Source organism: Rousettus aegyptiacus, unplaced genomic scaffold (assembly GCF_014176215.1).
Source record: "Rousettus aegyptiacus isolate mRouAeg1 unplaced genomic scaffold, mRouAeg1.p scaffold_m13_p_4, whole genome shotgun sequence".
Lineage (NCBI taxonomy): Eukaryota > Metazoa > Chordata > Mammalia > Chiroptera > Pteropodidae > Rousettus > Rousettus aegyptiacus.
In genome coordinates this window covers 33,569,545-33,596,120 of record NW_023416307.1, presented here as the reverse complement: position 1 = coordinate 33,596,120, position 26,576 = coordinate 33,569,545, and the positions used below count along the sequence as shown (strand labels likewise).

Genomic DNA, 26,576 nt, shown 5'->3' with positions numbered 1-26,576 from the left:
TTTTATTCATTCACCTGTTGATGGACACCAGGTTGCCTCCATATTTTGGTTATTATAAATAATGTTGCAATGAATGTACAGATGCACATGTCCCTTCAAAGCAGTGTTTTGGGTTTCTTCAAATAAATACCCAAATGTGGGATTACTGAGTCCTTCTTTGTCTCTTGTTGTAGTCTTTATTTTAAAGTCTATTTTGTCTAGTATAAATATTGCTAACACAGATTTTTATTTTCATTTTCATGAAATATATTTTCCTATTTCTTTTGTTTCAGTTTATGTATGTCTTTCAATCTGAAGTGAATCTCTTGTTGGAAGCATATCCAAGGGTCTTGTCTTTTTATCCATTCAGCCGCCCTATCTTTTGATTGAAGCATATAATCCTTTTTCATTTGAAGTATTTGTTGATAAATATGTAATTATTGCCATTTTATTATTAAAATTTTGATCTTTTTTTTTTCTTCCTAAAGAAGCCCCTTTAACATTTCTTGTAAGACTGGTTTGGTGTTGATGAACTCCTTTAGCTTTTTATTGTCTGAGAAGATCTTTGTCCTTCAATTCTAAATGATAGTTTTTCTGGGTAGAGTAATCATGGTTGTAGGTCCTTGCCTTTTATCACTTTGAATATTTTGTGTCACTCTCTGCTGGTTGGCAGTTTCTATTGAAAAATCAGCTGACAGTCTTATGGGACCTCCTTTGTAAGGTGACTAACTGTTTTTCTCCTGCTTTTAAGGTCGTCTTTAAACTTTGACCTTTTATTGTGATATGTCTTGGTGTGGGGCTCTTTGGGTTCATCTTGTTTGGGACTCTCTGTGCTTCCTGGGCTTGTATGGCATTTATTTTGCCAGGGAAGGGAAGTTTCTCATCATTTCTTCAAATAGGATTTCAACTCCTTGTTCTCTCTTCTTCTTCTGGTACCCCTATGATGCAAATTTTGGTGTTATTTCAGAGACTGCTTAAACTGTCCTAATTTTTATGGATTGTTTTCCTCTTTTTGCTCCTTAAATAAACATTTAAACCTAGTTTCCGATTGGGTGTTTTTTTGCTACCTTCTCTTTCAAACTGCTAATGTGATTCTCTGATTCATCTAATCTATTGTTGATTCCCTCTAATGTATTCTACTTCATTTCAGTTATTGTAGTCTCCATTTCTGACTGGTTCTTTTTTTAAGTTTTCTATCTCTATTTTTATATTTTCTATCTCTGTTTAAGTTCTCACTGAGTTTATCAACTCTTCCTCTAAGTTTATTGTACATCTTTATAACCAGTGTTTTGAACTCTGAATCTGGTAGATTCTTGTCTCCTGGGAGGGGCTCAGCCATAGGTCAACTTCAGCTGCAAACTGCGCCCTGCCTGGGGCCACCTGGCAAGAGTTACCAAGCAATTTGCAGGTAGCTGCCACTCATGCTGGCCTTAGAGGTGCTTCGAGAAGATAGGCTGTGAACTGAGGCTGCCGACACTAGTACTGGGCTTGGGGCTGCTCAGCATGAGGCACAGAGCATGCTGAGGCCAGATGCTGCTTGTTTGGGGTTTTGAAATTTTAGGTAAGTCTGCAGCATGTGCCAAAGAGCAACTGTTTATATGGAAAAGCCACTGGAGGTGGTTTGGATGGGCCTGCAAGTTGAGAGGGGCAGAATCTCAGGGAATAACCTGGGCAGGGTGATGTTAGCTGGGTTGTTGGAGACTCAGATATGGCAGCTGCCAGTATTTGCACACTGGGCAGGGGAGGGCTCAACAAAGAAACAGTGGATTCTGCCAGCATTTTGTGTGGGAAAAGGTTGCTTTTCTAGCATTTGCCCTTAAGCTAGATAATACAGTTCCTCCTCATATGTCCCTGGTGTTTTTTGAGCAGCTGCTCTAGCATTGGAACTCAGAGAAAGTGAGTCTGTCAGTAAGCCTGTGTGCTGGCCTTTTAAGAAAAATGTCTGCAAAACCCAGAGCCCTCTATCTCACTCAACCACAATCTCCGCTGGTTCTCACAGTCAGAAGTTGTGGGGCTTTTCTTCCTGGCACTGGAATCCTGGGCTGTGGAGTCCAATGTGGGGATGGGACCACTCATCCTTCTGGGGTGACCTCTGAAGCCAAGATATCCCTCCTGATTCTCAACCACCACATGCAGTTATGGGACTAACCCGTTTTGTGTTTCTGCCCCTCCTAGCAATCTCAAGGTGGCCAGAACTCAGGTAATTCCCAATGATAATTATTATGTAGTTATAATTTTTACATGGTCCAGAGTCTACCACTATGCCATCTTCACCAGAAGTCTCCAACTGTTTAGGAATCTTAAACATGGAAGTGATGCCCTATCATATTCACTGATTCTTGTCACACTCAGGGGAGGCGATTATATGGAGTGCGTACATAAGAGGAGGGACTCTTTGGAGCCATGTCTGAATTCAGATTACTACACTCATAATATTTATTGAGTGCATACTTTGTATTGGGCATTATGATAAGCATTTTATATTCCTTATTTCATTATTTTATTTCACAAAATCATGTGCAGTAATTACTATTAGTCTTACTTTAGAGATGAAAAAAATGAATGTCCCAGAACAACCCGCTTGTATTAGCACAAGCAGCAATTGCTGAGTCAGATTTGAACTCAGGTTTGAAGGACCCAAAATGCAAAGTTAGTTTGCTTCACTCTATACTACATTGTTTTTCCTTTTATTGCCATTACTGTTGTGTGTGCCTAGTATCACCACACTGGACATTGCTTGCATCTGTGCTGGGTGCTTTGTTTTTTCTTTATACATCGCTCATGACACATCTTCTTCTGAGGGATGTATTTTTCAAGGCTTTTTTTTGTTTGTTTGTTTGTTTTTGAGATTCAGGTGTTGCTAGTCCTAGAGCCATTCTGTTTTCCTGAGAAGGCTTCGGCTATGTCTGGTTCGGTCTATCAAATTTTAATATAACTTCCTGAAAGGCAGTTTATTTCATCATGCTCCAGGTATTCCCTATAGAGTTGTGGAAGTGGATATAAAAAAAAAAAAAAAAAAAAAAAAGACACTGAGTGCTGGTGAGTCTACTTCTAAAAAATTTTAGTTTTCCTTAAATGAGAGAAATATTACAGGCACTGTTCTCTGAGAGAGAAGAATGTTTTCTTCACTTGAGCTGCTGTTGTTTTTAATCAAAGGCTATGGAAATTTTAGTTTTGTAACATCTCCTGAGAGATATATCTTCTAAGTGTTATGAAGTTTACTTTTGTTAGTTTCTGAAAAACTGGCACAAAATGCCTGACATAAGCTGAAACTCAGAATTTGAAACCTTAGTTCTTTTTCTTTAATCATCTGTGTCATCTTCTGATTCACTTAATCACTAATTCTCTAATTTAGTATTCAGAATGGTGATTCTTAGGTTGAAAGGGAATACGTTTCGCCTAAAGTACATTTTTTCCAACTCTTTCCTCATAGTTACACATTTTAAGAGGGAATTTTCTTTGTTTACCCCTTACTCATCTCCATATCCTCAAATCACTGTTGCACTGAACCACTTTAGTGGTGGAAGATACTATCCTGTGGATATATTGATGTTGGAAAATTGTTTGAGAATAATGGCCCAGAAATTAAGAAAAGTTTTGGAATTTGTTACTCATAATTTAAAAAATTTTTTCTTTACTTATGTGTAATGATACTGCATCTTTTTAAAAAATTATTTTAAAGTTGAAAAACTTAGACATTTATACAATCCATAAAGTGATCTCTCCAATTGCTCTGGTACTATATACAACCATTACCATACTATTGACTATATACTTATGCTATATTTTGTTACTCAACTTTGGAATGAGAAATATTATTGTAAAGAGAAAAGTACATAGAGTAACAGCAGTTAAAGTTACTTTTGTTCTGAATCTGATTCTGTTTTTGAAAGTCTGTGGGTGTGCTGATACATATTCTTATGTGATTGGCTGGAAAACAGAAGGTCGATAAGGAAGTCTTGGAGCTGAAGTTATACACAATTTCGAAGGTTGTGGAAAAGTGTCTCAGCCATAGCTGCTGAATGAGAAATCCAGACTTAAACCAGTGACTCTCTGAGTAAGATTCAAGAGAATATGAAGAAAATTGGGAGCAGGTTGGCTTATGTACAGTTAGCTAACTGAAAAAGATACATTAGGTGGCTTAGCTGGATTGAATATTAGATAAGGTTTGAAGGTTTAAATTTTATGGAATGGTATAAATGTTGGGGAATTCTATATAGTATTACATTATTAGGTTACAGATGATATTACCTTTGAGGCAGAGATAGGGTAGAGGGGAACCATTCTCTTTTTGGAGTCAGACTGCATGGATTCTAATCCCTTCACTTACTGGATTAATTAACTGGAGTTATTTAACCTATATGTTTTCTAATTTATAAAATAAGAATAAAAGTAGCATCTGCTAAATAGGATTATATATAAGTATCAAATGGATTAATGTCTGTCAAAGTACTCAGCATAATGCCTGACACATAGCAGTTAATCATTGTTAGCTATAAAACAGTGTGCTATTAGTGTAGTAGGACAACAGAGCCAGGAATATTTTGAGAATTGGGAATAGTCTAGGTGTGGACTACTAGCTCAATATATAAGGTGGAATAAGAAGGTCACTTGAAATATTTCACTGGCTTCTGAAAAACACCAAACAGCATTTATAAATGACTTCAGGGCTAGGAGAAAAAAAATAAAAATAATTCTCATGAATGTGCAGGCAGTTTTTAGGAATAATCCTCAAAAGGGGAAAACAGCTAGGAAAGACTATAAATTTACAAATACATTGGGTTAACTCAAGGAAGAAAACATGATTGAGAATGAATGTCACAAGATTTAATCTCAAAAAGGGAGTTGAAATGTTCTCATTCCCTCTTACACTTTAGTCCTCGGAAAGACGACTGCAGAATTAAACTCTCAGTCATATAAAATTATGCCAATGGCTCAGAAGTTAATTTTCTGTGGGAGAGATGTACATATTACAAGTAAAACTCAATCTACCTTGAATACTTTCTGAAGCAAGTTGAGTAATAAACAAATATAAATGTATCAAATCTAGAACTAAATTAAATGGATTTATTTGATCTTTCTTTCAAGTACTAATGAGGTATTAGACCATCTGTCCTATCACCCTCAGAGTATAGCTGCAGACCATAAAATTACTTATCAGGAGTCTAGAACAGACTTCTCAGCAATAGGGTATCGTACAACTCATATTGCTGTCAACTAACACCTTTTTGTTTTGTGTCACCCATTTTGGTGTATAGGACGATTCAAGGAGTTGGCACTTTTAGCTATTCTTACTTTCACTGTAAATATAAGTAATAAACTCTCTGGATTTAATAGTGGCTCATTATATCTTTACTGACTGAGTCATTCAGACCTTGGCCTTTACCTTTCCTTGCCTTGGCTCTGCCCGATGTTTTGTGCCTAACAAATAATTCCCATGATTCCTTCAAGTGTCAACTTAACCCTCTCCTCACTCTGAAGATAATTCTGTCCCATAGGCTGTCTTAGGATAGAATATCCACTCCTCTACTTTCATTATATTCTGTATACACCTTTATTCTAACAAGACACTGTACTTACATCTGTCTGTACTGTTTAATATGGTAGCCACTAGCCAGACATGGCTATTGAGCCCTTAAAATGTGGCTAATGTAATTAAGAAGTAGCGAAGTGTAAAATAAACACTGAATTGCATACATTTAGTATGACCAAAGTGTAAAATTTTTAGATCAAATTTTAAGAATATTGATTCCATGTTAAAATAATATTTTGGATCTATTAAATTGAGCATATTATTAAAATTAATTTTACCAATTTTCTTTCTTTTTTAATAAATTTTATTTTTTTAGAGCCAGTATAGTTTTATAGAAAAATTTCTCAGAAAGTACAGATAGTTTTTTATAACTCATCTCCTTCCAGTTTCCTCTATTATGATTACCTTGCATTAGTGTGCTATATTTGTTACAACTGATGAACCAATATTAATTCATTATTATTAACTAAAGTTCATAGCTTACATTAAAATTTACTCTGTGCCGTACATTCTATGAGTTTTGACCAATGCATAATATCATGCGTCCATGATAACAGTAACATACAGAATACTTTCTCTGCTGTAAAAATTCTCTGTGTTCTATGTATTTATCCTTCCCTTCTCCCAACCCCTGGCAACCACTGATCTTTTAACACTCTCCATAGTTTTGCCTTTTTCAGAATGTCGTATAGTTAGAATCATAAAATATGTATGTAGCCTTTCAGACTGGCTTCTTTTATTTAACAATATGCATTTAACGTTCTTCCATGTCTTTATAGATTGATAGACCATTTCTTTTTAACTTCATCCCACTGTGATTAGAGAAGATATTTTGTATGATACTTTTTAAAATCTACTGTGACCTAGCATACGTTCTATCCTAGAAAATGTCCCAAATACACTTGACAAGAATGTGTCTGCCATTGTTGTTGGATAGAGTGTTCTATATGTCTGTTAGACTTGGTTTATTGTTTTAAGATCTCTATTTTCTTATCTTCTGATGGTAGTTCTATTATTAAGAGCAGGTAGTGAAGTCTCCATCTATTTTTTTAGAAATGTCTATTTCTCTCTTTGACCATGTATTGTTTCATATATTTGATATTCTGAATGTTTTGAACCTTTTACTAATATATATTGTCCTTCTTTGTCTCTTATAAACTTTTTAAATTTAGAGTCTATTTTTCTAATGTCATCCCTGCTATTTTTGGTTACTTTTTACATAGAATATTTTTTTCACTCTTTTACTTTAAATACATTTGTGTCTTTGATGTAAAGTGAGTCTCTTATTGACAGCATACAGTTAAATCATATGTTTTTATATGTTCTATCAATCTCTATCTTTTACCTTTAAGGTAATTACTGCTAAGGTAGTATTTACTTCTGTCATTTTGTTATTTGTTTTCTATTTGTCTTAATAACATTTTTGTTGCTCATTTTTTGCACTACTATCTTTTGTGTTTAGTTTAATTGAGTTTGTTTTGCAATAAAATGTTTAAATTCTTTCCTCATTTCCTTTTGCGTATATTCTATAACTTTTTTTTTTTTTTTTTTTTTTTTTTTTGCGGAGAGAGAGTATGTGTGGTACCATGTGGATTACATTTAACATCTTAAAGTTAAAACACTCTCGTTTGAATTTATACCAGCTTAACTTTAATAAAATAAACTTCAATAACTTGAGCTAAAACTTTAACAAAAACTATGCTTCTTTACAGCTCTATCTCAACCTCTTTTTGGTTGTTGATGTCACGAAATTACATATTTATACATTGCGTGCCTAAAAACATACACTAATCTTTCTTTTAAATGCATTAACCTCTGAAATTGTGTAGAAAATAAAATAAAATGCAGACTTACAAACCAAAGTTAAAATAACACTAGATTTAGACTATTTCTAAAAGATATATCAATCTCTTAAATTATGTAGAAAATAAAAAGTGGATTTATAAATATTGCTATGATAATACTAATTTTTATAACTGCTCTATAACCTGTAGTAAGGTTTTTATTTCATCAGATGGCTTTGAGTTACTGTTTAGTGTACTTTCATTTTATCCTTTCGCACTCCATTGAACATTTATTGCAGGGTAGTTTAGTGGCAAAGAACTCCCTCAATTTTTGTTTGCCTGAGAATGTTTTAATTTCTCTCTCACTTTTGAAGGATAGTTTTTCCAAATATGGGATTCTTGGTTACAAATTTTTCTTTTAGAACTTTGATTATAGAGGGCCACTGCCTTCTGGCCTCCAAAGTTTCCGACAAGAAATCTGCTGTTAAATGTATTTCATATGATGTCACTTTTCTTTTGCTGCTTTCATGAATCTCTTGTCTTTTGAAAGTTGGATTATAATGTATCTTGGTGTATGTCCTTTTGAGTTTATTCCTAGAGATTGTTGAGATCTTTGGATGATTCTATTCGTGTGTGTGTGTGTGTGTGTGTGTGTGTGTGTGTGTCAAATTCGCCAAAGTTTCAGGCATTATTTCTTTCTCTCTGCTCCTTCTGGGACTTTCACAAGACATATGTTGCTTTTCTCGATGGTGTCCCACAGGTCTCTTAGGTTCCATTTTTTCTGTCTCCAATCTTTTCTCTTTCTGTTTCACAGACTCAATACTTTCCATTGTCTTGTCTTCAAGTTTGTTAATTCTTTTATCTGTTCTTTTCATTGCAGTTATTATACATTTAGTTTCCAGATTTTTTAAAGGTTTTCTTTCTCTTTACTGATATTTCCATTTTGTTCAAGCATAATTTTCTTGACTTTTTCCATATCTTCCTTGAGTTCTTTAAGCATCTTTAAGACAGTTGCTTTAATGTTTTTGTTTAGTATATTTGTCATCAGACCTTTTTCAGGGACAGTTTCTGTAGAATTATTTATTTTTCCCTTTATGAGCCACACTTTCTTGTTTCTTTATATGCCTTTGATTTTTTTGATGAAAACCAAACATTTAATCTAATATGTGGCAAACTCTAGAAGTCAGATCCCCCACCCCTCTTTCTCATGGTTCATTTTTAAAATTTTTCATTTATAGTTTTTGTTGTTTGTATTGTTGTAGGTTGTTTCTGTGCCAAGAATTAGCTTCATGTATAAATTTAAGGTTTGCTCAGGTCTTTGCTGAGCCTTTCCCTGGGCATACACAGTCGCTTTATAATTTTTCTTGCATATATAGTTATTTTTAAATGTCCTGGTCTCTAATGTCTGGCTCCCAAAGAGAAAAATGAAGGGGGAAAAGAGTGTTGGCTTTTAAGATCCTCTGGAAGTCAGTTAGGCTAGAGGGCAAGGAGCTTTCAACAATAGAGGGAGTTGTGTTGGTAATGATCTCCTTCCTCTTTTTCTGCACTTCTGTGATTGGAAGCAGCAGGAATCATAGCATAGATCCAATATATTTGGAGGACAGAGTCCTTTTTGCCTACCTGGTTTCTGTAAGCTGTGTGCAGGTTGCTCTAGGAACATGTACACAGCTGCCTGCCATGGGTGGGCGATGGGTGGCTGCTATATTGTACTAAGAGATAAAATTTATGAAAATTAAGCCAGATGTACCATACAAGCTTTCCCACTGGAAGTTGTAAACCTTCAACACACTCCAGAGTTTCAAAATAATGACATAAATCAGATTCTACAAGGGAAATTTTTGTCTGAATGGGAAGACACATTCCTGGTGCTTTCTGCTCTACCATCTTCTTCATTAATTTCTTTTTATTTAATGAAGTTACTAGAAAATTTAAAAAAATTCCATGGCTATATTGAAACATCTTGCTTAGAAATCAAGAAAAAGTACCACGTAATTTGAATTTCTGCTCATATAATCCTAGAAGTCTTGATAGTCTAAAATATTTGTATCTTCAGTATGATGTAGACATAACACCTAGATAAATATCTGAAATTTAGACCTTCATTTTTCAAAATTGTATTTTATGTACTAAGAATAACTGATATGAGATTTACCTTCTTAAGAAATGTTTACATGGATAATACAGAATTTTAACCTATAGGTAAATATTTTACAGCAGCTCTCTAGAACTTATCTTATTTAACTGAAACTTTATGTCTTGTCGTGAAACTTTATGCCTTGTTGATTAGCAACTCTCTATTTTCCCTAGCCCCGGCACTTGGCAGGCATCATTCTACTCTTTGATTCTATGAACTTGACTATTTTAGATACCTTATATAAGTGGAATCATTCAATGTTTGTCCTTTTGTGAATGAGTTATTTCACTTAGCATTATGTTCTTAAGGTTCATTCGTGTTATCACATATTGCAAAAGTACCTTCTTTGTTAAGGCTGAATAATATTCCATTTTATATATATATAATATTCATACACACACACACATTCCTTTATCCTTTCATTCGTCAATAAAAATTTAGATTATTTCTACATAGAGCTACTTTCAATAGTGTAGCAATGAACATGAGTGTTTTAATATCTCTTTGAGATCTTGATTTCAATTCTTTTAGATAAATATCCAAAGTGGTTATCTAGTTATCTAGTGGTTCTGTTTTTAATTTTAAAGCAAATTTCATCCTGTCTTCCATAGCAGCTATACCATTTTGTATTCCCAGAAACAGAGTAAAGACTTCCAACTTCTCCACATCCTTGCCAACGCTGTTATCTTTCTTTTTTTTTTTTTTAATAGTAACAATCCTGACAGGTTTGAGGTGATATATCATTGTGATGTTGATTTTAATTTCCCAGATGAATAGTGGCTCAGAGCATCTTTTCATATACATGTGGTTATTTGCATGCATACCTTTAAAAAAAAATCTTTTTTTTTCCAGCTATTGAGTTACAGATATTCCTTAATAGTTTGGAAATTAACTCCTTATCGGATGTATAGTTTACAAATATTTTTTAACTTTCTGCAAATTGCCTTTTGAATCTTTTGTTTGTTTCCTTTGCTGTGTAGGCTTTTTAGTTAGTTGCAATATTATTGATGTATTTTTGTTTTTGCTTTTGGTGTCATGTCTATGATATCATTGCCGAGATCAATGTCATGAAGATTTTCCTCATTTTTTTCTAGAAGTTTTACAATTTGACATTTTGCATTTAAGTCCTTAATCCATTTGACTCAATCTTTGTGATGTTATTAAGATAAGAATTCAATCTCATTTATATGTGGATACGGAGTTTTCCCAACACCATTCGTTGGAGAAACTAACCTTTCTCCATGCGTATTCTTGGCACACTTGAAAATCAGTTGACCACATATGTTCAGATTTATTTTTAGGTTCTCTGTTTTGTTCTGTTGGTTTACATGTCTGTGTTTATGTCTGTGTTTACATGTCTGTGTTTATGTCTGTGTTTATGTCTGTTTTAATTACTATAGCATTATAATATATTTTGAAATCAGGAAGTGTGACATGTGCTTTTTTCTTCTTTAGACTTCGATTTGACTATTTGGGACCTTTTGTGGTTTCATATACATTTTAGAATATTTTTCTGTTCCTGTAAAAATTATTATTAGGATTTCAATAGGGATTGCATTGCATTTATAGCTTGCTTTGAAGTAGTATGAACATGTTTACAATATTAAATATTCCAAACTGTGAACATATAATGTCTCTCCATTTGTTTGTGTCTTCTTAATTTCTTTCATTAGCCCTATAGTTTTCAGTGTAAGTCTTTCACTTCCTTAGCTAAGTTTATTCCTTAATATTTTATTCTTTTTGGTGTTATTGTAAATAGGATTGTTTTCATAATTTCCAATTTAAATAGTTATTAATTTGTTGATGTATAATTATTCCTAATTTCCTCTCATGATCATTTTCCCTTCTGTAGCATCAATTATGTCTCCTTATTTATTTCTAATTTTATTTTTTTTCCTTAATAAGTCTAGTTAAAGGTTGTCAGTTTCATTGATTTTTTTTTCATTGTTTTTCTATTCCTTATTTCCTTTATTCCTGCTCTAATTTTTATTATTTTCTTTCTTCTGCTAACATGGAGTTAGATTGTTTTTCTTGTTTTATTTCCTTGAGGTATAAAGTTAGGTTCTTTATTTTTATTTTCTTTTTAATGTAGGTGTTTACTACTATAAACTTCCCTCTTAATACCACTTTTGCTGCATCTTGTAACTTTGAACATATTGTATTTTTATCTTTATTTGTCTCCAGATATTTCTAATTTTTCTTTTCATTTATTTTTTTTATCCACCAGTTATTTAAGAGTATGTTGTTTAATTTCCACATATTTGCAATAGACCTTTAAATAAAAAGTGTTGATGTGTATATGGCTTTCATGATAAGTTTTTGAAAAAATTATATGCCTATGTGACATGTAGCAACTTCTCTCTTCTCTGCAACATTCTGTAACTGTCTCTATTATTATGTATTTTATGTTCCATTCTAAGAGTTGATTATGCATTTGCACATAGCATACCATGCTGTAAGTACATTAAAGGTAAATTCTTATCTAGTGTTCAGAGTGCCTATTCAGTGTCTACTGGTTTATATGTGCAAGTAATTGAGTAAATGTTTGCTGAACCAGTGAATAAATCAATAGGTTGAAATATCTGTGGTGTCAGATGTGTTCTACCATCCCCCCAACCAATAAACATATGCACCAGGAATAATTATATGCAGTTAATATTGAATTCAGAAAGCCAGCACAATTTTAAGAAGCATGAGTTTTTGAAAGAGAGGGTGACATCCATGTCTTAACCCCAGGAGGCACAACAAGTAATCCTGTGTTTGAAGGCATGAGTAACACTTCATTACAAAAGTCAATTTCCTACTAGATCCCTGGAGCAGCTAACACAGGAATTGTCGGTTTTCAACTTATTTGCAACTGCTGTATTTTATTTTTCTCTTCAAGGACAATATGAGTTTTAGTAATTCTAGTACTCTAGAGAAGCAACACATTTGAGCACAAGCCTCTGTTCTAATAAAGAAGGTAGCTGACCCTTTAATTCTCTCAATGTTATATTGCAGTGTTGTTGTTTCCCTCAGAGAGATAAAAGACTAGAACAATTTTTAGAAAAAGTTTAGGAGAAGATAGTGAGCCAGAGGAAAAAAATAAAAGGAAGAAGTCTGAAAAATTCAAATATGTCAATCTCTCATTGATACTACTCAGTCTAGAGCAGTCAAAGCAGTTTTAAACTTGTAAAAACAATATGTACTATGTTTTTGATTTAATTCAAACAGATTTCAAAGATAATTTATTTTAATGTTAATTTTTAAGTTTTTGCACATTTCATCTAATATTTACATGCTAAAACTATCATAAATACATTTATATGAAAGAATTTATTTGTTTCCAAAAAAGTATTTTTTTGTCTATACTTCTATATTCTTTGCTTTACATTAAAGTTTAACATTTCTAACTTGGCAAGGCTTTAGTCCTGCTAATTATAAATAAAGATTCCAAGCTCTATCCATGGAATTTAAATTTATTTTGACTCTGATGTAACTGACACAAGTTGTTTTGGTGACAAATCATGCTGATAATTCTCTCTTGTTACTGATCAGAATTATAGCATATCTAATAATATAATAGAAGTTCATGGAGAAAACAATGGTTCTATAAAGTATCAAAAAAAAAAAAAGGCATTCTTTTAGCTCTTTATAAAAATTTTGTCTTTACAGTTTGTAAAATGATTTTACATGTGTTTTTCACATGTATTATTTAATCTTCAACTTCATATTATCATTCTCATCAGTCAGAGGTTCAGAGAAGTTAAACAACTTCTCTGACATTAACCATTTCAAGGGTGTGGCAGAAGTGCCAATTGAATGAGGTTATCAAAGGGCATATTTTACAGACAAACTGTTTAGAACACATCTGTTCATTGTCTGTTTTATGAAACATCTTATTTAGCTTTGAGTAGAAAAGCAAAAGTATTTTACTTCCTGGAATAAACCAACCAATTCCTAACAACAATAAACAAATATATCCATGCATAAACAAATTTTATTGCCAGTACTAAAGTAATTGGGACTTCAGTTTGCTCCAAATCTTGTAAAGCTTGTAACAGTAGCATTATAATGTTTCTGTTGACATTATATGGAGTCTACCTGCAGTAGCATTCTGTAATGGTACAAGATCAATTTCTTTTAAAACCCCCTGTTAATCGCTTTCAAAGAATCATCTACTCACCACAATGTCACTTCTGAAAGGTAGTTGTTTAATATTTATAGAGTTCTTGTATATATTAGATTCTGTTCAGAATATAAATAGCCTAAATCCTTATTCCCTGGACCAATAGTTTCCAACCTTATACACCACCAAAGGTGCTTTTTATAATTTAGCTATAATTTGTCTGATGGTTTGGACAAATATTATATCTTCTAAGCAAACAGTTTACAACAGTTTATTGTGGTCTTATCTTGGGGAAATAGAATTTTTTTTCCAAGAATTTTTCAAATATTTAAATTAGTTTGAGACTTCTGTGGCTGCCTCTTGGGTGTTTGGATTCCCAAAATTTAGGCTTCCTTGTGCGAATCCACACATCTACATATACAGAGCAACCAACACCTCCATAATGGGACTGAGACAACTACTCACCTGCCTGGTCACACTATCTACCCTAAAATCTCCACGTTTTCACTATTTTCTTGTGTAAACTGAATCTAAGCTCCAGAAAGATTTTATTTTTCAGACCAGAGGTAGCTCTGAATGAAAGAACACTAAACACAAGATGTTGGGGGTTAGGGGATTAAAAAAATGTCTTGAGCATAGAATTGGAGAAAATTGAGAGAAGTTGACTAAGAGAGGCCAGGATGGACTGAAGAGGCTGGGGAAGCTTGGCAACGGCCTGAAAACAGTGATCAAGTTAGATGTTTGGGAGATATTGCTAAGGTAGCGAGTAGTAACTAAGTGGTAACTTGCCATTGAGTAAAGTTTAGCTAATACAACATGGCTTCTATTTCATTTTAGTTACCTCCTACTTCAATTACAAATGTGACATTAATTTTTTTTCTCTGCTGCTTTCATCATTTTATGTTTCTTATTTGGTGTAATTTGGTGGATAGGATTTCCCTGGTGGCATCTGGGCTCAAATTTAAGAGTGTTAAGAGTTCTTATAATTCTATTGAACTGAACTTATGAATATTGATTATTAGCAACTGTTAGAGCCTAAAATTAAACAAATTATATAAATATTCAAATAGACATTATTTTAGGTTGTAATACGATGTGAGTATTACTTTTGGCCTCAAAATTCTACTAGCTTTGTAGTGACATATGAGTCACTTACGCTATTTAAGCTTTAGTTTGGCTCTGTTTTAGCGTGGGCTGAGGAGCACCTGAGGAGACTTCTAGAAGTAATACTATCTCATGTTTAGTGAGAAAACATTAAATATTCTTGGTAATTTAATTCAGAGACCTAATAGAAGACAACCTAACAGGGCTAATTAGGAAATGTGCGGTCAGATTTTAAAAGAATATAAAGCTGAGGAATGCTTTGGGATCTAATGCTATGCAAACCAAAAAGTTCTATCTGGAATATTAGCTGAAAGTGAGGTCCTCTAGATTTAACCAGATGCCAGAACTGTTGCTTCAGGTACATCTATACTGAAGAAATAAAGTGTACAAAAATGTGTGTGTATACATATATATATAAATATAAATATATAATATTTCTATATATATAATACTTTTAACCACGGAAATTCCTATTTGGAATTCTGGTTTAGTTCAAGTTCCAGATTGGTCAGAACCATGGTTAGCAAACCAGACATATGTTTATTTATTTCATTTAAACTTTTTAATTGTAAAATATAACATTTTAAAGGGCATATGACATAAATACGTAGCTTAATGAATTTACACAAACGCCTTAATGAATAAACACAAACGCCTGTGTAGCCACCACTCAATTCAAGAAGGAAAATGTTATCAGCACCCCGAAATCCTCCGGGGCACCACTTCCTTATTACAACTGTCTATCTCCTATTAAAAGTAACCACTAATCTAGTTCTTATGGAAATCACTTTTTTTTTGTTTTGCTTTATAATTATGACACAAAAGACTGCATTTCTAAGCAATAGAATTTAGTTTTGCTTGTTTATGACGACAATATATTTTTGGCTAGAAATTATTTGATGTATCCAGAAGCCCAGGTCACCACCACTCATTACTGATTAAGCACAGTCAACATGATCCAATCACAGCAGGAGGCAAAGTGTGTTTCCCCCAAACAGCCTAGTTATGCCTGTATTCATAAGAAGTTAATTGGTTTTTAAACTACATTTTCTTCCATTTAAGCTCTCATCCTCTTGATTTCTCCTTTTTAATATTCCTCCTGTTCCCTTAAAAATGTCACAGGATGTAAATGTTAAAACACAATTTTATAATACATTAAAAAATATCTTGGGCTATTTTTATATTCATGACTGTAGACTGTTCCAACTTTAAATTTAATTAAGCTAATTAACTACCATTTGCCTACACAACAGTATGATTGGTATTGATTAGTTCAGTCTTGCTGATGTCTATAAAGACTGCTGAGCCTTTTAAAAGAAAGTTGTGGCTTGGGCAGTTCTTAGTACCATTCTGCCATCTCCTGTGTAGACCAGTCTATTGATCTCATAAAACTTATGGATGTACTTCAAATTGTTTTACTTGTACAAACCAATCCAAGAAGAGTTTAGCCCTTTAAAAGGCAGTTGCCGGGCATACAGAGGCTAAGAGTTCAATGCCTCAGAGTATTTGAGACTAGCAGAAAAAAAAATGAAGTTATTTTTCTTCAGCTCAAAAAAGACTAAAGGGACAAAGACTCCAATACATTAATAAATGAGACATGACCCTTCCCACTGATCCCAGATATTAAAGCTGCTTTTCCAAAGTAAGAGTTTTATTTTTCAAGAGAGACAGGGTCATGCGGGAAAGAAAAAGATCAGAAAATGAAAGGTGATGTCACATCAGAGCAGTTATAATTAATAAGTGCTATTGGAAATGTTATGATAAATGTCAAGAAGGTAAAAAACATAATTTTAAGTGACTGTTGTAACTTAGAATGTTGTTTAAAAAATACTTGCAAATACAAATTTGTGTGCGTTTAATTGGATCAAGCTAAGTCACAATTAGATTAAATACCAGATGTAAACTAAATTATTTCAGGGCATGTAGAATCAATCTCTCTTAGTTCCTCATGTGCAAAATGATAAGTCAACCTATGCCCAATGGAAACAGTATATAACGGCATGTTTAAAAACTTTACAGTATGGGAAATTTAAAATATATATGAAACTAGGATAATAACTATGTTTCTATCATCCAGCTTCGGCAATGATTAACTCAGGATCAATGGTGCCCTACTTGGACACCATGACGTTTCATTAGTAAATAACATTTCAGCAATTATCTCCAAATACATGGACATTTATTGTTATTTTTACAGTTATCATTGTTTAATGTTTGTAAAATCTCTTCTCAAATAATTACTTTACTTTTTTCTTTTCCTTCATAATAGTTTTCAAACATTGGTGTGAGTGAAAATTATTAGGAGAGCACCTAAAATAGAGCTCAATAATGTGCATTTTGAACATGCATATTGGAAATTTTGATACTGTTGGTCTATGGAACACACTTTGAGAAATACAAGTGTAGAATTCCATACTAGAGCTTCAAAATAATTCAGTGAAATTAAAAGAATAACATTTCATGTGAAGACCACCTTTAAAGTTTTTTTTTCTCCATGTCCATTGTAAGTATTTAGAACTCATCATTATAACACTATTTGCTATTTCCATTATGATGATTTTATTTTTCGTTTTCTGTTTAAGTAAGTTTTAAGTAAGATTATATATTTGTTTTCTGTTTAAGTATGTTTAAATTTAAGTAAGTGAGTAAAATATAGATATTATACTGTTAAATACATTGGGATTTTATCACTTCTTTTAGGAGGTATTTAAATATTTAATTTTATAAATTGCACAGCTGAAGTTCTCTTTAGGAAGAAAGACATAAATTTGAATTTTTCTTAGAAATAAACAATAGCTAAATAAAAAATGGCATTCCTGTTATTAGTTTTAAAAAAGATAGAAAATCATTCTAGTGGAGCAAGCTTGGGATGCACTGATTTCTCTTTTTGACTCTGCCCATGAAAGCTAAGAATTGATCTACCATATGATACGGCAATCCCTCTACTGGGTATTTACCTCAGAGACGTGAAAACTCATACCCCAAAAGATATTTGCACACTGAATTTCATAGCAGCATTATTCACTGTGGCCAGGACATGGAAGCAACCAAAGTGTCCCACGATAGATGATTGGATAAAAAAGCTGTGGTACATATATGCAATGCAATATTACTCAGCCATAAGAAGAGATGAAATATAGCCATTTGTGACAACATGGATAGACCTTGAGAAAATCATGCTAAGCAAAATAAGCCAGAAAGAAAAAGTTGAAAAATCACATGATATCACTTATATGTGTGATATAAACCTAAAAGCGACAAATGAAAGGGACAAACAGAGACTCATAGACATGGGCAATAGACTAGTGATAAGAGAAGGTGGAGGAGAGGGGGAGGAGAGAGATAAATGTGGTAAAAGGAGTCAAATATGTGGTGGCAGAAAGAAATCTAACTATGGGAGGTGAACACACAATGCAATATATATACATATACCTTACTGTTGTATTGTACGCCTGAAACTTATTGGATTTCATTAACCAATGTCACTATAAAAATAATTTAAAAAATAATATTAAACAGAAAAATAAAGCATGAGTTGAGAGACTTAAAAGCCAAGCTAACTTTTGGCCAAAATTCTTGGAGTAGAAGGATCGTTGTGAGGAAAAGTTAATGATTGCTCTTTTATAAGTTGTCAGTAAGCAACGGTTCTCACTAGAGAGACAAAGAAAAACTTTCCATGTTAAAAAAAGTTTAGACATTGAAAAACACTTTCCTCAAACATTAATATAAATGATTTGTATCTCTCTTGGCCAAAAAGGTAAGTCTAACAAGAAGAGATATGTGGTCACCAAATATTTCAAAAGAAAAATGAAATTCAAAGATCAACTTTCCTGCCCATATAACACCCTTAAGGATTTGTCCTTGTTTTGGCTGCCCGAATAGGGCCTTTACACGGAGACTGAAATTTTCAACTTATTTTCCTAAACATCCAAAAAGTGCACATTTCATCTCTTACTCTTCTTGGTATCTTCTCTGGCCTCAGGCCAGATCCAGGTAAGTCCTTGTTTATGCCTCCAGTGAGGATGTATTTCAGATTTTTGGAATCATTATTCTGCAGGTCCTCTCTCCTGCTTTGATCCCTGAGTATGTAGAGAAAGGGGTGTTGAGAAAGCAGCTGGACCTCTGTCCCAGCAAGGAAAAGCTCAGGGTCCATAGGCTAGATCAAATGCCACATCCCCACATTCTTTCTCAGATGCAACAGAAGTCAGAATTCTTTGTGGAGTGTTTTAATCCCTTAAGAGATGTTCAAATTGTGGAGGGAAAGAGACTCTTACTACTGGGCCCTTAGGAATAACAGGTTGTAAAGAAGCACTGTTTTCTGTGTAACATATGTTGATTTCCTTTCTCGCATTATTTAATAGGGGCTCTAGAACCTGGAGAATAGGCATACTTATCAATGATGATATGAATATGCTGGTGGAAGAAGAGTTATTAAGAGAGAGACTGATAACTTCCATCATTTTCAGTTTCTTCTACTTTTAGGATAAAGGTAAGTGTGGATGTGGCAGAAAAGAACAAAGAGCATCTCACACCAGGGTCTGGTGCTGCTTACTTCAATTCTTGTACAGTTACAAAAATATTTGAAGTCCATCTAGGTCACCAGTTGTACAAATCAGCTGAATGTTATTAATAGATGTAAAAAGCAGATATGACTCTGAGGGTTGAAGTAAAGCAATGGAAATGGAATTCATAACTTTAATGTGAGAGAATATTATAGGTAAAGAAATGCAGGGAGTTAGATTAAAATTTTATGGTGTCCAGGTAAATGCACCAGGAATGTGCTAGTAGGCAATATAGAAATACAAACCCTCTAATGATCAATTGATATGTTCCACTGTGTCGTCAGTTTGATTTTTGAGTTGGGAATTTATAGCCTGTGAGTTCCTTAAATGGTGCCATCAAAAACTAGGAGACATTTGGGGAAGAATACCCTTATTTTAAACGATATGTGCTTAAGTATTTGGTTGTAAAGTGTCATACTATGTGTAATTTATATCCAAATAGTTTAGTCAAAAGAGAGAGAGAGGGATAAAACAAATGTAGCAAAATGTTAACACTTGGTGAATCTTAGTAGAAGGTATCATTCTTCCAATGCTTCTGAAGCTTTGAATATTTTGAAAAAAAAAATAGTTGGAAACTAAAAGAAACTGTACAAGTATATTTATAAATATAAAGGTAAATACCACATAAAATAATCAAAAGAGTTGAAATTGATTTCCTCTGGAGAGAAAAATCTGATACTAGTAGCTGACTACTTTTTTTCATTATGTGACTTTTAGAACTATTTGAGTCTTTAAACCCTATGAATGTATTACTTTGGTGGAAACTAAACACTGGCTTTAAAATAAAAAAAAATTAAATAGACAAACTGGGACATCATATTGTTATGTGCTTCATGGAATCAGAAAATTCAATGATAATATGCTGGAACAGTTTTATCTACAGGTATAAAGAAAAAGTGCACCATCTCTATGAAGACTACAGTCACCCCAGGAAGAAGATAGTATAGCCATATGAGGGAGCAAGTCAGAGATGAAATATAAGGAATCTGAGTGTCAGGAGAAGAGACAACATTCTCTATGCCCACTTAATTTAGTCTTTCTTAAGAAACGATACAAGATAATTTATTCATGAAGAATTACATGACCTTGGTCATTTCATAGATCGAATGGAATCACTAGATGCTTTTATTGTCTCACTACATCTCAAAAGTCATTGTCTATACCTCAGCTTCATGAGTAAGTTATAGGTGCCCTAGAAAACTAACTTACTAACTATGGGTTCTTGTTCAAGAGGTCAGAGATCATCGTGGGTAGAGGAATGCAAGTAGCTACTTCATATTTTATAATTGTAATGGGGAAAGAGCTCACCAACCCAATGTTTATGTTTTTATTTTATTTTGTTTGTTTAACAAGAACATCAAGATGCCTAAGGGGAGGGAGAACCTTGGTGATACTTCTGTGTTCCAACAAGAGATTTATGACTAAGATTTGGACCATGATGCTGTTCAATATTTCTGAATCTTGGCGCAGATTAACCTGTGCTGCCAGTCCTTTTTCTCTGCTCTGTTATTACATTTTTGTTCCTGGGTGAAGTGCAAGAACTGCACAGCTTCATTGGTAATTGATCTTGCCTCCTGTTTAAGTTGGTAAGTAACCTTTGTGGCTGTCTCATTATAGAATGTAAGAAGTTGCAACTCAGTGCTGAGCTGTCTTGGTGGCCATGTGATCCAAATGACTCTGCTGCATGATGGAAGAGAGATCCAGACCCACTTCAGTCTTTGTGCAATATGAGAAATAGCCTTTATTATGTTAGGCCAGAAATGATCATCCTCATTAAATGTAATATGATTTGGAGAAAGAACTGGAAGACCTCCAGTTCCACAGTGAATCAATACATTGGCATCAGGTACTTTAGAGGCATTCCTGGGATAAGAGTACTGAGTTCTAAAGTAAGAGAGTAGATTCCACATTTGTGATTAGATCATGGTTCCTGGTTGGCAGAATTAGGTGGAAGCTTTCAGCAGCTGCCATGAGTCAAGCTCTGTAGCAAATCTCAGCCGCTGCTTGGAGAGAAAAAAAAAAAAAAAAAACAAAAAACAGTCACTTAAGGAAACAGAGAGGCTAATGAAAAATATTAGTTCAAGGTATTCTTGTATGTTGGTCCCAGATGTCTTTTTGCAAACCCCTAGAGAGAGGGGTGTGAAATAATTATCTGTAGTTGTGTTGTAATTTTGATGTAGACATGAGAGGAAGCGAGCACAGTGTTTACCTGCTCTGCCATCTTGACTGGACTCTTTTTATCACCACTTTTGGTTTCACATCTCTTCAAACACCTTTGTAACTGTTCCCTATATTTAAGGTCCCTTTTGAACTACCCTGTCAGGGGCTTTGTTTTCCTTATTGGACCTAGCCGACTTGGGCTATAGACCTCACTGAGGTCACGGGAGCCAGGTCTGGATGAAGTAGTGCATAGGAATGGACCTATAGTTGTAAAAGATAGATGGTGATGCCTTTGGATTTGTGGGATGATTTGGAAAAGATTCTTGGCAGAATGGGACATTGAAGGAGGAAGGCATCTTTCGTGGGGTTCCTCTATTGGTGCTGTTAAGTAAAAAATGTGCATATTCTGCATCCCATTAGCCATGTTTTAGTCCTTCAGTTTTGAGTGGGCTTACTTAGGAAATCTAACTTTTCTCCTGCTAGCTCATTATCAGGACCTGAATCTGCATTTTTCTTCCAATGAATAACTACACTCACTATCTCTCCTGGTATCTGAGGGAAGACATAGACCTCAGTAATATAGACAAATTGTTTTTGAGATGTCGAAGCTGGTTTTCTTAGGTAAACTTTCTCTTCCATCTGGACGGTTTGCCTTTTGCAGGTGGTAAGGCCCTTATGTAGTTTCTGACTCACATGCTAGTACAGGTATCAAACTATGCCAATACTTTAAACTTGAAGTCAGGTTCACAAATATAATTAAAGTAAAAAATAGAAACTTAAAATAATTAAATTAATACTTTTTCCCAACACATCGAAATTTTATTTAAAAGTTAAATATAATTAACACTGCCAATTAATATACTAAAAGTTTATCAACTTAACTATCGATCAAACATAAAAATATGCTGTGTCCTGCCAATAGTACTTAGTTAGACTTAACTAATACTCCTTTATTTTTGAACTGTTTAGTTAGTGTTTCGGCATGCTTTTTGAGCAATCACTTAGGAACTAGTTTAATTGGATTCATTATATTTCTACTCAAGTCTTCTAATATTACTTATTATTGTTATTTTAAGTGGATGTATATGTTCATAAAAACTAATAATGCCATTAAATGTCCTTAAAAACATTCAAATATAAGTTCCCAGATTTTCTATTCATAAGTTCACTATTCACACTGAAATGTGAGAGAAGAAGAAAATAAAGGTGAACTGAAATGCCATTAACTTAAATTAGTTCTAAGCTTTTGGAGAGAAGCTATAAATTGCTAAGGAGGAACTTTAAAGACCAAATTGAAAAACACTCTATTTCTTTGTAACATGCTTCATTTCATGCTTTTTAAAACTTAACCAAGGTGATGTGTACTCATGGTGGCAGAGACGTTCCAGGATTGTTTGCACAATTCCACTCAGGCAAACTGGGTCAGGCAAGGAGGCATGATTGAAATGACAGATTATTCCAGTTCTCTTTCAATTCTTTCTCCTTTATATCTAGTCATCTCTAACCTGTCATTTAAGCCTAACTCAAATCCTTCTTCCTTTGTGTGGATTTTTTTATTTGGAAGCCCTCTGCTTATTCCTAACCTGTCTGGTTATATTGTTGGCTTTTATAATTAACACTTCACACAGGGGGAAATTTTATTCCTTTTTTTTGTAATGAGAAAACTGCACAACCTAATACTTTTTTTTTTTCTTTATATGTGACTTTTTTTTTTTTAATTAGAAAAATATCAGGAGAGCAGGCATTAAGAAAAACTCAAATAATACTAAATAGTTCTAGTTTAAAGGGCAAGTTTTTCCAGTTTTCTTCCCCAGGGCCATTTCCCTCCCAGATGTAACCACTTCATTCAACACTTTTTCACAAGTGCTTCTTCATGCTTCCGTGCCTTTGCCTGTCATTGTTTCTCAGCCTGGAATGTGTTCTCACATTCTCTGCCCATATTTCAAGACTCTTAGAAGTGACATGCTCTGTAAACTCTTACTTGATACTCTCAGTCAGCATTCGGCATTATGTTCTCTGTACTCCCTCAATATGATTCTTGTACTATTTGACATTCATTCATTCCGTCCTGTTTAGTAAAAAGCTCTTTATCTATAAGTTTCACTATAGTATGATATTCTTTCCTTAAGGGAAGGAGCACATTTATTCAACTTTGTTTCTCTTACAAACTCTAACCTAGCTACTCTTACTACATATTTACGTGATTGGATTAAATGTATATAATATAACATATTCATTATCCATTCTTTGAGGCTTTGTCACAGCCAGACTGTTAACATCTTTAGGGCAAAGGCTGAAGCTTTTTGCTTTTGTAATACAATAAAAATGACATTAATTAAAATATTATAATAGCAACTTTCTGTAATGCTTTGTTTTTTAAATAAAGTTCTTTAATTTACGAAAGTTTCTTTGAACTTCACAACATTCTATATTAGTAGGTTGCATTGGTCTAGGGAAAAACAATACACAGTCTTTTAAATGGTCTTTGGAATTAGATAGGCTTGAGTCTGAATTCCTTCTCAGCTATTTGTAGGCGTGAAATTTTTGGAAACTTCTTTAACTTCCATAAGCCTCAATTTTCTCATATGAAGACTAAAAGTTAGTCTTATAGAATTGTTGAGAGGAATGTGTGATATGTGATACATATTCGACATTAAACTTAAGTGAAGAAGCCCCCTTGCCACCCTCCTTAGGAAACAGAAACTTACATAGGCTAAATGATTGTCTAAGGCCATGTTGCTGGCAGAGTTGCAAATGCAAAGCTGGGACTAGCATCCAAGTCTTCCAAATCTATGCATATGTACATGCCTGTCCCTTGTGCCTAAACTCTGGGCTGATACTGAACATTCTGCAAGAAGCTGAAAACAACTTGCCTTTGCTATCATCCTGCTACCATGTATACTCCATTGCCTAAGATACCACTGAAGACTGTCGTCTCCTGGTGTGATGAGAAAACTGAGGTTTAGACCTTAAATGACTTGGTCAAGGTCAAATAGCTGTTTAGAGTCGTGTCCACCTTGTTGCCCTCACTCTTGCCCATGTGACTGAAACATTGTGGTTTAATCTGGATGGACCCTATGTGGCGACATCTACATCAACAGAAACAGCAGTATCAGGCTTGGCTCCAAAGCATCATGGAGAAAGACAACGACTTGGTATTTCTTTTCAAGACAGCCTCAGATATGATGGCATGAAAGAGGAGGATATGATAGCATGAAAGAGGAGGATGATTAAGATGCAAAAGATAGTGAAGTCTCAGAGGATGATGAGGACATGGAGGACATGGATGAGACACGTGATTATAGTGCATAGCCTGATGATGGAGAGGTCATTGAAGTAGACATTGAAGGCAATGAACAAGATCAGGACCGGTGGATAATGTAGTATAAGCCCTGACATTTGTTTATATTTTTTTCTTTAAATAATACTAGTGCCTAAGTTTGTTGCCAAGGCACTCATTTCAAAGAAGTGTTTACTTCAAAGACAGCTATCTACAACGAATACATTGCTAGCCACATGCCCAGATAAAGAGACAGGTCACCTCCCCAACTAATACTCCTTTTTTTTAGAGACCTTGGTTGATTTCAATGATTTACCACTGGGCTACTGGTTTGTGTTCTCTTCCCGTGCTTTAAATTCCTGCATTATGCTTTAAACTCACCAATATTGACTGAGCATGTGAAACCCTAGGCCCCCACCCTGAACTCCAATAAAAGCAGAACCCCAGGCCAATATGTGCCCTCTCTTTCTACCTTTGATCTCACTCTGTGACCTCAGATGTGCTGTGTAATTTCCAAACTTGTAAGTAACAGAGTTTTTGAAACTTTTCAGTTTCATCATGGTTACTGCTGAAGGGCATCTTACAATTATAAGAATCACAAGTCTTGTCCAGCCACAACATTGGTTATTGTTAGGCTGAGACCAGTACAAAACAGATAATTTAGGTAGACAGGCAAGGAGGCCTCAGGAAGATTCCAGGACAGCCCAACATGCTTTATACTCCCTGCAGAACCAGCTTTAGGAAAACAAAATCAAAACAGTAAGAAAGACTTCTTCTCACTTGGGCTACCCTTAAGAAAATGTCATATCCAACCCATCTCCAAGTAAGGAAATACAAATAGTAAAATTGTCAGTAATTTATTAAACTATGGAGGTTTATCTGTTACCCATGAATGAGTATCTAGTTAACATAAATTGGCTAAAATTATACATCCAGTAATTGAAATTACTACCCATGAAGTGGAACCAGGGAGAAATAGCTATTGAGCTATAATGAGTGAAACTCACATTCCCAACACATTCTTTCTGTCAATCGTGCTCCCTCTTCTTCCCTTACTAAGATTTCTACAAATTAAGTTGGAAAAAAAAATGTGGCATGCGCATAGTAAAGTAAGAAGGGTTTTTAACGAAAAGAATAAACCCTCACATGCATTCAACCACTATGCTTTAGTATAAGGAGCCTGACATCCTTTTATGAACTCATGGGAACTGATTAGAAGAAGTAAAAAGAAGGACTTGGCAACTAAATGTGAAAACTTAGAAGGACTTGGAGCTCCTGTGATATCACAATATCAAGTATTTGTTGGGAAGATTTTAAGAAATAAAATTAAACACAAATTCCGAAATTACTGAGCTCTAGATCAGAGGTTACCAAATTTGTAATGCGTAAATTAATTACCTGGTGAATGTGTGAAAATTCAGATTCTGACTCAGTAGGCCCCTTGGAGGTCTCTAGGTCTCTAACAAGCTTCCATGTGTGCTGAGGGACCATATACTGAGCAGTAAATCCTTTGACCATGTTGACCATTTCTGGGATGATGAAACACTGTGATTCCCTAAATAATTGCTCTAATGTTCACATTTTGAAAAAAATGCATTGCTGGCAGTAAACATGTTCAAAAATAGTAGCTTTATCTGAACTAATGAGGGTGGAAAGCCAAATCATGAGTCAAAAGTGAGCCCCAGGATGAGTTTGGGTCACAGTGAAATCAGCTTCAGAACCTGTTTTAATCCATATGAAGATAGGTCTACATTGTTTCTCAGGTTTGTAAGTACTGAATTATTCATATGAATGCTTCAGAGCAGCCTTCGATAAATCAAACAAAAAGAATTGAATTGGGAATTGTAATGGTGAGAGAGTTTGAGCTCCTAACCTGATTTACTTGGGCATTCTCTCAATTATTTTTCTCTTGTTCTGACCAAATCATTCCAG

The 26,576-nt window shown here is 34.2% G+C and overlaps 1 pseudogene; it reads left to right on the top strand.

Moving 5' to 3' along the window:
• The window catches only part of LOC107518665, an 89,949-nt pseudogene extending 65,153 nt beyond the window's left edge, over positions 1–24,796 (top strand).
• Positions 24,797–26,576: the final 1,780 nt, after the last annotated feature.